The 17295-nt window shown below is 36.3% G+C and overlaps 1 long non-coding RNA gene across 1 annotated transcript in view; it reads left to right on the plus strand.

The window, feature by feature from the left end:
• The window catches only part of LOC148641063 (uncharacterized), a 58554-nt gene that overhangs the window by 35679 nt on the left and 5580 nt on the right, over nt 1-17295 (plus strand). Inside the window, exons 2-4 of the long non-coding RNA XR_015930304.1 lie at nt 12391-12476; nt 14269-14317; nt 14896-14963. This is a non-coding gene — a long non-coding RNA (uncharacterized LOC148641063). The remainder of the gene's footprint in view (nt 1-12390; nt 12477-14268; nt 14318-14895; nt 14964-17295) is intronic.

Genomic DNA, 17295 nt, shown 5'->3' on the forward strand with positions numbered 1-17295 from the left:
GGCTCATCTCTGATGAATGAAACTGTAAAGTCAGATGTTTTAACACTACTGTGACATTTGGTACAGATGCTCAACAAATGCTTATGACAAGCGCTTGATGTCAGACCAGAAAGGGAAATTCATTTTTTTTTGTGAATTTAATATTTTTTTCAATGGTGGCATGCTTAATGTTTTAAAATCAAAGCAAAATCTGTTATGCCTAAATATAAATTGTGTTGATTAAAAAGAGTAAGTTAGTGTTTTTCATGTACTTCCAATATATTTTCCATTATTTTTTGTATTTATCTTTCATTTGATTTAATGTTTTTGAAAGGACTTTATGGAAGTACATTGTAAAACCTCAAAACATTATAAACATTAAGTCATTTTAGCAAATACTTGTTTTCATTTATACTTCATCACGAATGCACAGACAAATAAAAGGCAGAATTTAGTTGCTGTTGACGTTCGGCATTATTTATTCTCTATCTTGCGCTAATCAGTCTCGCCTGCAGTAGCAACCAGACAGTTCACAAGTTGTGACCAGGGTCTTAAACAATAAATAACTATTCTCACAATAGATTTTTTTTGTAAAAATTGATTTAATCCTAATCTCTGAGGATGTACTTTTTAGCTTGGATCTCCTGTTATGTTAATTGTCTTCTACCTCAGATACCAATTAACAAGACTCCTTATGCATCCTAATGTCTCTTCCTCAAACCATGGTTTTGATCTGTCAGTGTGTTTTGTAGGTCAAGCATTTTAAGCTGTTCTCCACATTTCTTAGATGACAGAGTCTGTGGTGCAGATGTTCTGAGAAGACACTGCCTGATGTAGATTACAGAGGGCATTTTTATTATTCATCTCCAGACTTGCAATGAGAGTCTCACAAGAATTGTAATACATACAAATATCCCGTCTAGACTTTTAAGTACTGGTTCTGGATAAGAGTTTATAAAATCATGAAAAATGTGTGAATATCTTAAACATTTTGGTTTTCTCTACTAATAGCAAGTTAATTTGCAGATGCAAATGTAGTCCAAAGTAATAACTGTAATTGTGAAGTACTATAGCAATACTATTATTAATATTTTTTTGAGAATTCATAAGTTTCAGTTATAATAATTTTTCATCCATGAATGAATACGATGGGCAGAAAAAAGAAAATAACATGCTTTCTTTAAACACAAGACTTAAGAATGGTTTAGTTATGTGGGTTAATATACACCTGAGTTGAGACCCCTTGATGCCTAAGTCTTTTCTCAATCCAGATCTCGAGAGGAGAAATGGGGAAGTACTTTGCTATCCCAACAAGCAAATGATTACAGTGTCCCTGGTTATTTCCTTTAAGCCAGATGTGTACAATAGCAAATTATTTAATAAAGGGAGCATACTCATTATTTTAGTATAATTATTAACAATTGGTTATGGTGGTATGATTTCCATCTTTGCTACATTTTTAACACCTTTTGGGTATGCACAATTTAAGTTAATTTGTTTACATCAGAGAACTTCAGGGGGAGACATTCTGGTGTTTTTAAATTTCCTTTAGTTACAGTCCAATCCAGCAGTGGAACTTTGCCCTATATGACCCCAGGTCACCTTGGTTCAGAGCATTGTGGGTAAAGTTATTTTTTGACCAGACTGTTCCCCTTGAAGAAAATAAAAAGGCGTCATTTAAAACAGACTATATAGACTATCAAAAACAGCTGGCAGCAGGGAGATCAGAGTGCTGCAAATGGGTGTAGTTTGTTTTCTAAATATTTATTACTGCATTTGTAAACCTGTTTGGGAACAGCAATTCCTAAGAAGTCACTTGACAAAAAACATGTTGCCCTCCAGATGTATTTACTATATACTTCTAATGAACTGACAACAATATAATCATGTAATGCAATGAGTTACAGAAGTGTTTTGTCCAAAACAATTGTAAAAAATCTTGAACATATTCATTGGATTCCAGAAAATATGTGGGTCGCATTTAATCACACCTGTAAGTATTCCATCCATCTTAGCAGTTCATCTAATTCAGGGTCACAGAGAAGCTGTGGCCCATCCTGCCAGGCAGGGAACGCAAGGCACGGTACCCCTGGACAAGACCCTAGTTCATTGCAGGGCAACACACAGACACAAACACACACACTCACACCAGGGCCAATTTTCCCAGAAGCCAATTAAGCCACCAGTATGTTTTTGTACGGCAGGAGGAAACTGGAGCACCCAGAGGAAACACATGCAAACAGGGGGAGAACATACAAACTCCACACATATAGCTATCCAAGTCCAGATTTTATTCCAGGAAAACTGGGGGGGAGGTAGTGGAATACTGGTTTGAAGTGGTGCTGCGAGGCAGCAAAGGCAACAATGCTAACCACTGTGCCTGTAACTATTCATTTAAACCAAAATCCAACAAAATGCAAAACTACAATAACTTTCTACTGCAATGAAAGTCTCCCGACTTGTGTAGAGGATTCTGCTCTTTTGAAGTGCAGCAGAAACTTCTGGAACCATATAAAGATCTCCAAAGGGTCCCCGCTTCCCTGGGGTGTAAGAAAAAGAGGAAACACACAGAAGACTTTCAGTAGTAACATACTTCAGCGTGGTTAAGGTCAGAGATCTCTCTGATGGTCACTAACCTTCATGTGTTAGGGGATGGCTGTAAAAGAATCCACAGAATGCTGAAGCTACCGCTGTGGTATCCATGATTAAGAAATGTAAACCTTCTGGTATAATGGCCTGGAAAAGAATGTAAGAGTGTCTAGTCTCTATGGTCTGTAAATCAGAACAATATGCTCCCCCAGGACCTAGATTCCACACCACTGTTCTATTGCAATATCATTTTATTTTATCCGACAATTGCAATATACTGTCCTTTTTTTCATATGGACAATACAGTATTATACAATCCATACATCTATCAAAATAAGAGGGTCTATGCCTCAGAAAAGTACCATGATCAATTTGTATGCTTAATTTACATCCATTATTACAACAGAACACAAGATCCTAAGAGACCCCTTGGTACCTGGTACCTTGGATCTTGAGAAGAGAAACAGATAAATAATTTGATATACTGTAGCAACAACCACATGAATATACAATATACAAGGTCTGAACCATGGATTTCCAAAGAACAAGGAAATAAGTATTAAGACATTGCAGTGTAGACACGAATCATACTTAACCAATTACAATACACCAGACGACCATTATTTGGATTGCCATTTAAACAGCAATGTAAAATAGTAAGAAAAAACATCAGGGCCAGCATTATTCATATTGGAAGAAAGCAGAAACACAAGAGGCGATTAAAAAAAGATTTTCTTTTTAACAGATGCTAATTTCCTGGTGGGGAATTTTAAATGAAGTCAGTTGTATAAAAATGGACATGCTGACCAGTGCTCATATTTGTTCAATAAGAAAAACAACACTACAAATCTGGGGAGAATTAAGGCGAAAAGTAAAAGGTATTTCCGATGTGATCAGCATTTTTGCACAGCCAGTTCTGATTATTTTTGTTTCTAGACTATCTAAAGTTCAATCTATTTATTTTTTCTGTTCTTACTCTTAGGCTACAATAGTACCATTGTGAGTCCTGCTGCTTGCTGACTTTGACCCCATTCCTGTCTCTTTGTGGTTGTTCCTTGTGTAAGCGCTTTGTGTTTTCCTTACATTTCGGATCTGTTTATTCCCACTAACACAGAAACCACTTCCTTAAATGTTTCAGGAAATCCTATAGGCTAGTTTGAAGACTGAGATGGGCAGAGTTCAACTCCCAGTGTGACCCTAATTGAGCTTGTCTGTTCACCTTGTTGGACCTCTGTCTACTGCACTACAAAAACTGGCTAGAAAACCAGCCCTTGTGGGAATAGAGTGTGTTTCTCAGTAAAAAAAGAAAAAATAATAATGGAAAAGAAAGAAGGAGAGCAAAAATCAGGTTCATTAGCCTTTCACTGCTCTTGATCTAGCCAAGAAAATCAAAGGCAATAATAAAAACCTTCTTTAGGAGAGTCATCCAGCAAGCAATGTTTCCCCTTGATTAAGATATCTGTGGGTTTAAAAAAAGAAAAGCTTCTATAGTGGCCTTACCTACAGTACAGTAAGACACCAGAAAATAATGTAAACTCAGAAGTAGTCTGTTCTTAAGAAATGTGCAGTTTATCTTGAATAGAACTAAGATTCAATATCCGAATGCTGTCAGTGGAAGCTGCAGAATTCTACAATTACAGACCAAGTTTGACAAAAAAAAAAACAACAACATTCTCTCTAACTGACAAATAACCAGACAGAACTGTCACTTCTTTAGAAACGTGTATGTATAGTATTGGGTCGTGAGTGTTGTGTAGTGGATAACGAAATGATCTTGCTGTGCCGTTCTTTTTTGTTTCGGCATCTTGTGTGCGTGGGCGTGTTTTGCACAGGCATGCTTGTGCGTGTTTGGATCATATTGCAGGGAAAAAGGCGCTGGCAGGGTTGTGCTGTCGGATCCCCTGGTAATTCATAGAGAACCTTGACGCCTCAGCTAGGCTTCCTTGTCAAGAGTGATACACCTGCAGGTATGGATATATTTTTATGCTTTTAGTAGCACAGAAGCAAGATGAGTAGTGGTTTCCTAAAAACTAGTGAGGATAGCCTTTTTACAGGATCAGATATCAGCCTATACTGTATGTAGTCCACAAATTAAAATTGTAAAGCGAATTAGGGGCATGAAGGCTCATTCACATGTGACCCAAAGAAAATGCATAAACTACTGTAGCACTGTAATTCAGCTTTGCCAGGATTTCAGTGCGCTTTGTGAACAGAAGAACTTTGCTTTACCTGACTGATGGTTCTGTACTTTTGTGGTGTGTAGGCTTGATGAGGAAGGAAGATGTAGTCCTAGCCCCTGGGTTCACAGTTTAATTAAGCAGAGCAGTAGCTGCTACTGCAGAAACGCTTCTAATGAGGACCCCTGAACTCTTCCCAACCTTATTATGATGTACGTTTTTATTTCTACATCATTGGCGTGGGTGGCTTATGAATTCAGGTGTTTGCTCAGACAAAATGAATAAAATGACAGTGTATATGGCCTGGTTCAGCAAATAGGCCAGTATTCAATTCAAAGAAAAAAAATAACCCACACTTGCAAGATTAAAGAAAGGTCCCTTCATCTGATGGGAAACGAAAAACCCTTTCCACACGTGACAATTTATCTCACAAAAGGCCAGACTACTTTTTTTATTATTATTTTTGTGATTCCACTAAAACACATATACTATTTTTATGTTTTCATTATACCAATGGTTTGAAGAATAACTATAATAATAATAATGTTAAGGAAATTTCCTAACGAGTAGTAAATGACATTATTGGAATGTTCTTTGTGGGCAACTCAATAACCTACAGTAGTTATCATGATATTCCTTCCTTAAACATGATGTGTGCTCTCAGATTTTCTTATTTAGTGACAAATATAACATTATTAGTTCAAAGACTGATCAACTATGGATTATTTATTAAAGTCTTAGGATTTTCTAATGCAGAGCCTACAGACATTGAGCATAACCTTCTTGTAAATGTGTAATCATAAAATAAGCTGCTGGTTTTAGCTAGGAGCTCAAAGCTGCTCCAGTAGATCATTTAGGCCTGTTTCTATCCCTTGTATTTCTTATTCAATTATAGAATCCTTTGAAATATAAGTCCAAGTTGTTGCTCTCAGCTAGAGGCTGTGTTTCGCTTTGCACGTGGTTTGTTGCTGTCATGTACAGTATAAGCTTCTTATTCACAAAGTGGCATTAATTTTAGGGTGGTTCTGAAAGCGACTACTCACCACCACAGTCACTGCCAGGCAGGTGTCTAGATTCTACCCAGTAGAATGCATCCAAGTGTGCTTTCATCTTTGTGAAGAGAGGATCTGATTGAAGGATGAGATCCAAAGGCTGTATCTCAGTTCTTCCTCGCTCACATTTTTATTGCAGAAAATTAGCATCGTGTCAGTGGCCACACTCTTAGGTTCTGTTATCTCTTCCCCTCCAGAATTCACTGCATAAAGCCATTTTTAACACGTAACTCTAATCTAGAAATCTACTGGCATTTAATTTTCTTTCTTTTCTTTGCCTTCGTTCGGTTGCTCCACTGGCAAATTGAAGTATTCTCTGTGCCCGCCTTAATCGTCTTACAAAAATCTTTATCTGAGCTTTGTATCCTTTACATTATGTTCACTACTTAAGAGACTGAGACATCACTTGTACATAAGGATCTTTATGGTTTATTTGATTTAGTTTTTCTGAAGGATGAACAGTATGGAATCATAATGGCAACCTTTTTCACTGTTTAAACCTGTTTGGTGTTTAACTTAAATCTTTAAGGCATGTTATTGCAATACTGAGGTAATCAGCTCTACAAATGCACTCTCTGTTCTGTTGGCTCCAAAGGCTTTGACAGCTTTTACATTGACCACTAAAGAAACAGTGTTTAAAAATACACAGTTTTAAATCAGTTTAAGATGATAAAAAATAATACTGAGCTGGCATGTTATTTAGTATAGGAAGGGACACGCAGGAGGATAAAGGAGGAAAGATAAATAACTAAAACACCACCAACATTAACGTACATCTTAGGCTGTAATAAGAAAACTACTGTAAATCATCTTCTTCCAAGTGACATAAAACATATACAGTAGGGGACATTATTGTAAGCAACACAAGCAAAAGGAAAAATGCACGTGCCAGCATTTTAGGTAGCAGACACAAGAAGCAGACCTAAGAAAAAACAAGAGACTTTAAATGCAAAGTCATGCTGTCATTTACAGAGGCAATCTTATTCCAGTTTCATTAAAGACAAAAATGTGGTAACCTAAGTACCGACCAGAATTGTTTACAGGGTTGACTGAGTCATTCCTCTGTGTATGCTTCTGATAGGACTGTAAGAGGGAGAACTTATTAAATTAGACAACATTGTTAATTGTGTTGTTTTCCACAATGTATACTGGCAAATCACTGTTCATCATCCTTTCCCAGAATACATAAACAGTATGTGTTGTAGATTGAAGCCTTGAGAGCTACTCTCCCATCTACAGTACATGCATGCTGATCAAGCCAGTAGTGGTGAAGAAGTAATCAATCGATGTTTAATTTGTTAGGTTATACATTGTTTTTAATTATTAAATAGAATGTCTAGAGGTCGGGGGGGGGCTTGTGATGGGAATGGGAATGTAATAATGTTCAGACTAATCCAGTGACCCTTGAGACACAAAGATCTGTTTGAAAACAATAAGCACATCATCTCACGTTTTGCTTTCGAGAGATCTGTTGAAATCTGGCTTTCAGGACTGTTCCTGTTTCTTGGCAGTCTGCGTCAGAGCCACTAAAGCTCATTTTTAACATTTGTGTTTACTGAAATTAAATCATGCAAAACAGCCAATGCATTTCCAAAAAAGGCCAAACTGTGGCAGGGTATTTTAAAACAGGGTCGCATATACAAGTACCATTAATTCAAAAGGAATTTATCATTCAATTTGCAATCCAAGTACTGGTGAAACACCAGGTTGTGTTATTCTATGCAGAGTCAGGTTGTCAGCAGTCTATTGTGAAATGTGCAGCAGGCATTTGACGGTTTTGTGTGATCAACTTAAATTAATGTTACTTACTGTACATGTCTAACAGTAGATGCAGGGCAAGGTCCACAAGTGTCAAAATAAATAGAATATAGAATAAAGATCGCAAGCCCAAACCTATGCATTTTATAACTCTCATTAATTATAATATAGTTAATAAAATAATATATAGTTTGTGTTGGATCAATTTAGCTTTTTTGATGAATGTCTTGTTGCCAAAAAGTCTCTTTTACCTGTTTGTCTATCTAATAAAACCAATATGATCTAAAAGCTGAATATTTTAATAGAACAATGCTTTGTTCTATCTTGGAGTGTGTTCCTGTTTTATGAAAGTTGAAATGAAATTGGGTGATTTTCAATAAATGAAACAGGATACTATTTTTTGGATTTGAACTTCATTGGCAGCGAGTTCTTTACTCGCTCGATGAATTGTGGTCTTAACCACAGTAAGCACTAGGAAGAGGGAAAAAAAAGCTCGCTATTGTTTCGTTAACTGTTTTCGTTTTGATACTTTTGCAATTATTTAAGTGTTTATTATGCAAATGTGAAGTTTAAATAGAATGCTGTACAGTTCACTAGGGACAACAGCCACCAAGAATTGAATGCTTTGTGAATGTTTGGAATACTGGGTAAGGTAGGTTTGGCTTAAGCCGCTTGGTTAATAGGTAGCCTTGGCCATAAGATGAGGAGGCTTCAACCCCGATAGGACTGAACCACGCTCAGCTATGAGCCATGAACCATGCAAGGCAGAGATGGAGTAGAGGAGTAGAGAAGTTTGAGATGAATGTAAAGTGAGGTGTTTGTGTTAGAAATATATATATATACTGTAGTTAATTTCCATAATGTTTGTGATTGGGTGATTGCCTTGTCTTTGTTACCCATTGTGGACTTCAGTTAATTACTTCAATTTGTTACTTTATAATTGTTGTTGTTGTTGTTGTTGTTTTTGTATTTTCCATGCGTTTTTCATCCCAGTATACACTTCATACTTAACAGCGGTACTAGACTGGGTAATGCACAGCAGTCATGAAACCAGAGGCACTAAAGAGCAAATCAGGTGACAATAAGAAATGACTGTGGTTCATTAGTACTGATGATATTCAGGTAGGACAATCTGGGCAAGCCTGAAGTTGAATGTAGGCCGGATTCGTGGGTTAATACCTCAAGTCTTCTGCACAGTGCTACAGGATCTTTAATGTCACTGTCTGAAGTATGTGTCCAATAGCAAAATAATACTTAGTCAACAGCAGATCCTGGATGTCTGCCATTCATTTGGTTAAAACAGGTCTTTAATTTTTTGGTTTTGGCATGGACATAGGCATTGTCTTTTAGCGCAAGTCCTAAGAAGATTAACAATATTAAAGATCATAATGCAATCATTTTTTTCAATATAGAGTATGTGTTTGACAGGGACTTGTATTTAACATTTCTTGAATATCTGCCTCTGTGGTAGTGAGCAAGAATGTCTAAAAAAAGCCATTTATTGTGCATGATAGAACCTTCTTTAACCACAAATCATTCTCATCTTACAGTATACATTCTGCCCATACCTGTATATCATTTAGATGGCATTCTAAAGTTCTCAGTGAAATTGAAAAAGACTTTAATCTAAGTAAACCTATCAAAGTTCCACTTGAATGAGCATTTTCAGTATCTGCATTTTGTGTATAACCAAAAAATATGATGCAGACTGCATTCATGATCATGTATCATACAGAAAAGTCACGATTTAGGAGTTTGTACAGTAGCTTACCAGGAAGTAGGAACATACGAAAGGTAATGAGTAAAGGAGCACTCGATGCTAATAGTATAAGAAATTCAAGGATCGCAACTGGCTATTTCCGAAGAAGCCAGAGTATCAGCTTCAACAACATAACTGGTTAGCTGGAAAGTTTGATAATGTGTCTCATGAAAGATCGATTTTCAGTTTGCAGGTGGTTCAATTCAGTGCAACAGCTGTCTTTGGATTGACTATTAATCCAAAATGAATGATTAATGGATAGAATACAGGGAATGTACTGTACTGTAGATAACAAATGATTGCTCGAATAGAGGTGACACTTGAATACCACAGCGATTTTTATTAGGTCCACTTCTCTGCTTTAATTTACATCAATGATCAGGCTTCTGATATTGTTAGTCACATTCCTTGATGATACCAGAGGGATCAGGGAATACTATAGAAGTTAATAAAGAATTTCATGAAGATCTGGACAACATTCAAGATTCCACAGACACCTAAACTGAAATTCATGGAGAGTTATATGCAAGTAAAAGAAATATAAAACTGTTTTTTATACTAATCTTGTATAAGCACTTCAAAGAGAAACGCTGTGCATGAGGAAAGATACCATTTTCAATACTAGTTCAGGTGGGTAGCTGCGTCAGCATGCTTAGGCTGCAAAGGAACAAGTAATAGGTTTATTCCATGCTGAAAAAAAGAAGAAAGAGAACACAACGTTTCGGCCGTAGAGCCTTCTTCAGGTGTGAGAGAGACAGGGCAGTAGGCAAAGGTAAAGTAGCGGGAGAACAAAGGTTGGGAGGGAGGAGGAGTGAGAGGTGGGAGCAGGGGACAGAAAGAGAGGCCAATCAAGAGGTGTGAAGTCAGAATGGGTGCAGAGAGGTGTGAAATGAAACTTCCAATGAATGGAGAAAATTTAAAAGAACAGTAGTCTGTTGTTAAGAGAAGGGAGAATGTGTGATCCTAGCTGCAGAATAATTTTAGTTTCGGTGGTCTTTCTGAAGTATGAGTTCGGAAAACCATCTTTGAGAACACAGACGGAGAGATTAGAGTGGTCGTGGCCGTCAGAGGTGAAATGAGAAACAATGGGCTTGGAGAGATCTTTAATCTTCACAGCCCTGACGTGTTCAGAGAACACTTCAGAGTGAACTTCAGAGAACACGTCAGGGCTGTGAAGATTAAAGATCTCTCCAAGCCCATTGTTTCTCATTTCACCTGTTCACTGTTCAGTGCATTAGGAAAACCCCAATTAGAACACTTAGTTACTGTAAGTAAGAATTATTGATCTATGATTACCTGGTTCGGTTTTGTTTCCCGTATTATGGATGGGTATTACGCTTGTTGGGAGAGGCTTGGAAATGGGCTGTGTATAAGATTTTGTTTCCATAAGATGAATTGCTCCTTAAATTGGTACTTGTAAATTGATATACTGTATGTGTAACAGTTTGCCCCTTCTGTGCAAACTTTGTGTAAAATCCTTTGTCTTTGATCAGGCAGAGACATAATGTCATCTTCTTCCTCAGTAAAGATTTGAGTAAAATATCCATTCAGTATTTTAACTACTTCCCCTTCATCATCTACTGTAATTTAAACTTGCCTTATGTCTGAGACTATGTAAAAAAGTCTGTTTTTTTACATTGTAATATTGAAAAAAGGCACTTATATATTATAATTCCATTGCAGACAACACCTTAGCATATTGGCTAGCACTGCTACCTTCTGTCTCTGGTGTTCTGGGTTCAATTCCAGATCAGGTCTACAGTTTGTATGTTTTTCTCCTGTTTGCATGCTTTTTTGCTGGGTGCTCTAGTTTCCTTGCAAACACAAAATTAGACTTGTTTTACTGTTCTAAGTTTTCCCTTTACAGGTTGGATGTGATACCTCGGTGGGTTTATTCCCATTAGAAACGGTACTGCATACAGGATTACAGAAAAAAAAACTAACCAAATGAGATTGATGAGCTGGATGAGCTCTGCTCTTTTGTGGCTTTAATGAGGTTCTGAGATCATTACAATATAATCATTTTCTTTTTAAAGAAGCACCAGGGACCCAATTTAAATTTGGGTTCTGTTTTATTTGTGTAAATTAAAAGTTAAGTGATTTCTTCCATGGCAGTCTTTTAAGATTCAGGTATGCACATGAACTAAACAGTATATACAGTATGATTAACTCTCCAGGGCATCCTGGCATACATCTTTTAAAGTCCTTTTGATAGTGTCGTTTTTCAATTAACTTTATATGCATAAATAATATCCTGTGTTATCAAGAGGTCAGTCTTATAAAACAATCATCAAAAATGTCATGTCTTTAAACTCTCATGTTGTAGCCAGACATGATGGCATCCTCAGGCCTAACTAAGTACTAACAATAAGCCTGAGATAAATGCCTCAGCCTCAGCTGCTTACTTCATTTGTTGTGAGATAGTATTACTCCAATGGGCCAGGCTTAATGACATTGCATTGTAGAGGTATTGCATATCAGGCTTGCATCAGAAAAAAATCACAAAAGAGTAAATGCTCTATGTCATTACTTCAAGGTTACTGGAAACAAGTTGTATAAACAAATCATAACTGCATCGTGATGCCAAGTCCTTTAATAATTCATCCAAAAGAAAGACATAAGAGTGTAGGTCTTTTTTTTTTCTTTCAGAGGAAGAAAAAGGCACAATTAGAAAGTGAGAGGCACGTGTTTAAGGACTTTGTAAATACCCAATATTTCCTAGAAATACAGCACAGCAGTTGCTTGGAACTTATTTTAATGCTGTTTTTCCATTTAGTTGATTGTTGTCTTTTGTAGAAATCATCTGGAAAATATTTCAGAGTATTTCAGCTAGTAATATGGTGATTCACTTTAACAGATGAGTGGGGAGTTGGTAAGACAAATACTGTGATGCTTTCAAATCACTCTGTCACTTCTGTTTTAGGACAACTGTTATCCCAAAATAACCATGGAAGAGTAAGAAGTCATGACTTTTAATCTTTGATGTGCCCTTTTTTCATTTTCTACATTAATTTCAAAGTGAAGCTCCTGTAGCTTGTTGGAAAAACTAATTCTTGAAAATCAATTATGTCTTTAGAAATGACTCCTGGTATTCTGTGAGATAGCAAGACTTCAATGTATTGTGCACTGGGAGCTGAAGATACTTTGTGGAGAAAAGAAAAGGTAATTGAATATTCAAAATGTGAAGGAAAAAATATTGAAAATGTAATTGGATATGTTAACTGAATATTTAAGAATTATAGTGCTGCATTGAGTTCCTTAAGGCATAAGATAATCTACATCATTATATATTGATGCACACATATTTTTGTGAATCTTTAATTTGTATGTACTTGAACATCCAATTTAATTTTAACTAATAATTAGTATAAATGCATTGTACTGACCCCATGATACTGAATAACATCTCCCACAAGTATGTGGTGTTTCAGGCTGCAGTAACACTAACAATGAAATGAAAGGCATCCATCTTACAGAAGAGTCCTGAACTTTATTATGATGCTATTTCTTGGTTCTTTGGTTCACATTTATATTTAATATTCACTTGGCAATGAGATTCTCTCAGGCAGCGTTAGCAGCTGTCATTTCATACTTGTTTGAGCACACAATCTCAATAGCTGTTTTAAGCCTTTTTTTAGTCACCAAGGTGATATGTACTGTATTTCCCCCCTGAAGGTATCACAGCACTTCAGAGGCCATTAAAAAAATTGTATCCTGTATCATAAAGCCCAAATGTATTGTAATATAATCATAGCATGAGAAGAAAAATGTCACATTTGTAACAGAAATTAGGAAATTAGATTCAAATGCCTTCAAGTGTGCCAAACAAAATTAGAATCTGAAGATACCATATTTGTTCATTTACACCTAACGATTTAATTGGACGTCAGCAAAGTTTTGACATTCAGGAAGGTCTTAAAATGTAAATGCCTTGAGCACTTGTCAGATTTTATCAGTTAATGTTTTTTTGTGCAAAAAATTAAAGTAAAGGTACACCTACTGTAAGATTAAAGAATTATTTGAGGAACCTTAGATCGATCTATCCATCCATTTTCTAACCACATTATTCATGACACAGTCGAGAGGGAACCATTACCTATTTGTATACTGGCAAGTCCACTCACACCAGGACCAATTGTTCCGGAGGTGAATTAACCAACCTGTATGTCTTTGGACTGTTTTAGCAAAACCCTCACAAACATGGGAGGAACATACACATTCCATGCACATAGCATCCTTAAGAATTGAACCCAGGACCCCAGCACTGCATTGCAGTCATACTAACCTCTGCACCATCATATCACCTAGGAACCTTAAATCTGAAGTAAACAAATTCCTTCATTTTCTGTATGAACCTGAAGATCTAAGGTCTATATTAAATCATGTCCAATGACTGTAAGGAGTCACCGTGACCTGATATTTGTGTTCAGAAGTATAGTTACTGTACATCCTTGATCCCTTTCCATGCCTGTAATGATGTAGTTTACTTAAAAGAAAATCATCTTATTTAGAGAAATAGTTACACAGTTATATATTTAAGGTTACATCAGAAAGTTAAAAGTCCATAACAAAGCACACAGCAGCTCATCAGGCTAGAGATCATATTTGTTTTTGTAGCATTAAGGGGTTAGAGAGCACATGTCACCTGCTTCTTGATGAGATGCCCGTTTTATATAGCAAAGAATGTTCAAATTCTAAGGCACATAACTAGTGTGCCAGTAAAAACAGAATAAAAATACAATTATAAATTAAACAAATGTTTTTAAGTGTTATTTATGGTATCATGCCCTCAAAGTAGATACAAAACAAATCCGAGAGGCCCAGTATCTCATGAATTTTTCTGATTGCCATCTGAGAGAAAAGGTTACTTTTTCCATTACATAGATTTCATTTACAATATCCATCCATTCATCATCTGTTGGAGGTTCCTGAACAAGTCATTTTCTTGTAATAGTTCTCTTGCAGGCCACCAAGAGAATCCCCAGAATGTGGACATCGCCCAGGTACTGTATGTTGATGAAATATTTAGTTCTGCTTCATTACTTTCTGTTTCCTTAAGAACAAAACTCAATTAGCCAGAACTGCTGGTTCCATTGACACACCCACTTTTAAAATTCCAGTTAGACACTTTCTTACCTCTTTTGTAGCTCTTAGCTTCTGTTTGCCTCCTCTTTACACTGATAGATAAGCATTGTTTTTATATACCATATATATATACCTTTTCCCGTATTCATGAGCAAGGAATTAAATATCCTTGTATCTAATCCTTGTACTGTATCTAAACTCTTGTTCATATTGGTTTTCAGTATTTTGTTGTTTGCATGAAGCCTGCTGGTGACTGTTTTGCATCATTAGCCTTCTAATAATGATATATCCAATGATTTGATTACCGGAAGGCAGAATACACCCTTGTTTAAGATAATTTATATGTCAGTATGTAATTCCCTCCCATTGTTGAAAGATCACTCATTAGCTTTCTAGTACATTTTTGAGCGTACGTAATAAGGAAATTGAGAATGCTATATTTAGGACTCGTATCTCTTTTAGGACTGAAAATGTAATTGTAACAGTTCTCTCGTAGGCCACCAAGAGAGTCGCCAAGATGTTTCCATCTCTGCTCTCTGTTAACTTAAAGTGGACATCGCCCAGGTATGTTGCTGATTTAGTTCTGCTTCATCACATTCTATTTCCTTAAGAGCAAAACCCAAGTAGCCAAAAATGCTGCTTTCATTGGCACACCCACCTGACCTGGTTTGCACCCACCTGGACTGTTAAATATTTAAATTCCATCATATGACTAGTGTTTATAAAGGAAGCTTTTCTCTCCCAGGTCACCTTCCTCCTTATAGTGTTCAAAATTGCTAATCAGTTGTTCGATTTCAAAATAGTGTTTTGTATAGCTCATTGTCCCACTTCAGTACCTGAAAGTAATGTAAAATTTTATATTAATTGGGGAAAAAAAGGGTTGGCTGACTTAACACATTCATTAAGGACACTTAATCTATGGAATTTCCCATCTCTTCTTGACATTTGCTACAAAATAATCTGTCGGGTAAATCTATTAAATCGTTCCTGAGTGAGTGCCTTGCAATTTGGGCATGCGACTATTACAAATATTATTACAAACGGATAAGGAGGGGGAGTTGAACAAATAACATTGTATTTCCTTTGGTTTTCCGTGTCTTTTCTAATAACAAGATTATGAATATGAAGAGAAGATTGTAGCGCTCAACAACATTTTAGCTTGCAAAAGCTATAAGCCTCAAGTGAATTGGATGACTTACAGTATAGGCTCTGTGAAATGCTTTTCCGACTACATGGCCAAATCATTCTTGGATCAGCAGGAGCGGTGAGAGACTTTCCAAAATCACAGACAGTCGCACTTCACAGCATCCCTCTTCAGTCTGTTTTCCATTTCAGATAAACCAAGGCATTGTCAATATTTATAGACATAATTATAACTGTGAATGCAAATCAAACTAGAAGAGAAGGCACATAAAATATTTTTGGAATGTAAAGCTGTGTCATAAAATTGCACACGTACTTAATGGGAAAAAAAGGAGGATAAAATACCTTGCTTTTGGGAACCTCTGTAGAGAAAATAGAAACTCATTAGAGTGGGTTTTACATTTAAGAGCAATTTGTCTTTTAAGTGAATGCAGCCCAACACAGTATAGATGGAAATGCAAAGTTGCAATTTAAAACTCTGTGTTACCATGCTACCACCTGCCTGTGGCTGTGTGTCATGTTTGTGTTTAGTTTTTACAAGTTTTTTTTTCTTTTTTTAAGTCTGCAAGAACAGATGTGCTGGCCCCACTTTTTAGTTATGCAATGGAACTAATGTAACCCATTCCCTTTATGAAAACGCCTTTTCATTAGGCAACAATTAAGCTTCATAATTTAACAGTTTGAATGCTAACACTCTACTTAGCAGCACTTTACGGAAAGGACACTTTAGGATTCCAAAATATATAAAAGGGATAGTTGTTTTTTTCTCTGTTAAATCCTCCGCCATAATGCTGGGTAATCAAATTAATTTGCATATCTATATGTAATCCTTTTAAGGGAATCCGGTGTAGTGTACTCCAGCTATTATGTCAATACCAAGCACTTGTTGAAAATCAAAATCTTGTGACACCCAGGAAATCTTAAGCCTGTATAAATAGATTTTGACTAATTGCTGAAATTATGTGTTCTGTTTGGCACCTGAGTTTCTAAAATGGAACATCTGGTGGCCTATTGGAAAGGCCACAATAGCATACAAACAAAATATTTAACATCAGAGTGTTTATTGATCTGAAAAAGTGATATTTCCATATTCATCAGTTTAGGGAATTTGCTTTCATCCTGCTTTGTACCAGTTTTAGAAAAAAAAAGGTAGATTGGGTGTGTCAATGACTTTGAAAGGTTTATTTATTGTGCTGAACAAAAAAGTATACAGCAAGCATTTTGATTTGCACAACAGTGCTTGATTACACTTTTCCCCCTAATATTTTTTTCCCAAAAAGAGCTACTAGTGATACAACAATCGATCAGTTGCAATTCTCCAAGCACTAAACTTAAATATACTGTATCAGAGTTCTTCTTATGTATCAGTTTTCTCTAGGTACTGGGTTGTCTTCTGTGCTGTTTCTAAAGCCTTGTAGATTCTTCAACAATCCAACCTTGGGTGTTTTAGATCTTTAAGATTGTTTTTTACAACCTCAAGGGTTCACAGAGCTCCCAGGGTAAGACTTTTTGATTGGTTTCTCAGCGTATTCTTTTGAAGCATGCTACAATTCCCGATTCTTACTTAAAAATTAGTAGTAATTCAACAAGCCTTCAGTAAAGGTACTGTAATGTGTTCAATGCATGTAAGGTTTATCACACAGCAAAAAAAATAACGGGGCAAAGATGGTGAACTTCATAAAGTATGTTTGGTTAGCCAAACAAGATTTCAGCATGGTTTTTAACACATTGAAATGTGTTACAATGTGGTGTT

Source organism: Lepisosteus platostomus, chromosome 25 (genome assembly GCF_059453375.1).
Source record: "Lepisosteus platostomus isolate fLepPlt1 chromosome 25, fLepPlt1.hap1, whole genome shotgun sequence".
Lineage (NCBI taxonomy): Eukaryota > Metazoa > Chordata > Actinopteri > Semionotiformes > Lepisosteidae > Lepisosteus > Lepisosteus platostomus.